Consider the following 1,982-nt stretch of genomic DNA (forward strand, 5'->3'; position numbering starts at 1 on the left):
TTATTTTGCCTTATTTTCCCCCATTGGTTATGAAGATAAAAACATTATGAACCTCCATGCAAACTATTAAAGATTTTCCATGTACATGGTTTATTTGAATCTTCTCTATACATTTTTAGGAGAATTTCAGCCTTGATCATACTGTCCGCTTTGCCTTCCCATGTAGTGTGACATAGGCGAGGGACCTAGTCCTGAGAGTTCAACCCAATTTAATATTTGATTTTTAAAATTAATTAATTAATTTTTTAAATTTCATATTAACATGACGGTACAAATGTTCAGGTAACACTATTTTCAATTCAAAGATAAAGTTCAAATTGTAGTTGAGCCTTTCATGAGGGGGTGTGCTGAACACTCTCACATTGTCTCCATTAGATTTGATCCCTCCAATGGCCTTCCGTCCTCTCCTTTCCCTCTTGCTAGACCATATTTGTGTTTTTTAATACGGGTGCCAATGTTTGATTTTTAAAATAACAAATTAAAGAAGCGTATACAAGGTGAGTCAATACAATAACAAGTGCAGGCATGTAAGCATCTGGCTCATAAGAGCAGGAGTTGTTCTAAGTCAGATATTCAGGACATTAAAATAGCGTAATAGAAGAAGAGCAAGAAGTATTTATACTAAAACAAAGCCATATCCTTGAAGGTAGAAGGATTCAAATGGATCACAATGTGTTTCTCTTTCTCCTAAAAGTTTTATATAAGTTCATTTTTGGTCCTATGTAATAGGGAAATATTTAGATATTTTAATATACATTAACCTCTGATGGTTGTTTCATTCAGGGAGATTTCAATTCGTTGATTTTAGGGAGAAAACAATGTGAATTAAAGTGCTGAATGTGTTTCTTCAGTCTCAACTCCCTATATGATGTGAATGCAAGGTGTTCTTTGTCTGCAATGCTAAATATTAAAGGAAATTATTATTTTTTAAAATATCCCTTTGAGAGTTAGACCTCAGCGGATTCACAGTGGAATATTTTTATTCTATTAGAGAACTTTTACTCTGGAGAATCATTATTCTAATGTTTAAAGCATTAGTTATGAGGGTAATTTACTTTACACGGAGAACACTAATGAAAGTTCTTCTTGGCCAGAGCAAAATAATAGAGAGGAAAAGGGGAACAAGATAGAGGGTCCATGTGAATAGAAATGATTAAAAATCTAATAAAAGGGATTTCTGTTCTGCTTTTCTCACAGCATTTTGGAAGAGAACAACTCTTGATGGGTGCTGCCCACCTTGTAGTAAAAATTCTATTGAGCATTTTAGAAAGAGAAGGGGCCTGAAACACTACTACTCTGTTTCCTATGGCCTGTGTGTGTTATGAAATGTGTCCACGCTTTTCAGAGGACCAGAATGCTGAGTAACTGTTTTTGGATCCAATGAGTAACCTTAGGACCAGCCAAGCATGATGAGGGAATCCCTCTCAATATGATGGCTTTAGGAAGGAGGCAATTTTTGCAAAGAGGACAGGAAGGGTGGAAAAGAGTGACTAACGATAAAGTAATAATAGACTATGGATTAAAAAAGTGATTAAATGTTTTAGGGCCCTGGAAGTCATAGCAAGGATTTTTGGTGGTTCTTTTTTTTTTTTTTTTTTTCTAGATAAATGGGAACCCATTGCATATTTTGAGCAGAGGAGTTATATGATCAATTTTCATTTAACAGGATTACAGTTTCTGTGTTATGGTTAGAAAAATAGGTAATGGGGAAGGCAGAGCAGGGTAAAGAAAAGATTATTTGAAGAAACCAAGTGAGAGATTACAGTAAATTCGATTAGTATGCTAGCAATGAAACAGTCAGATGCTACATCTTTTTTCATAGGTAGACTAAAAAAGATTCATTTAAGGAAAGAAGTCAGACCCCTTCATAGATTTTTACCTGAGCATTCTCAAGGATGAATAATCCTTAACTGAACCGGGAAAGAATGGAGCTGAAACAGATTTCAGGAGTTTGAATTCAGTAGGCAGATAATACTGGACAA

The sequence above is a fragment of the Nycticebus coucang genome, chromosome 10, assembly GCF_027406575.1.
Source record: "Nycticebus coucang isolate mNycCou1 chromosome 10, mNycCou1.pri, whole genome shotgun sequence".
NCBI classification, from domain to species: Eukaryota; Metazoa; Chordata; class Mammalia; order Primates; family Lorisidae; genus Nycticebus; species Nycticebus coucang.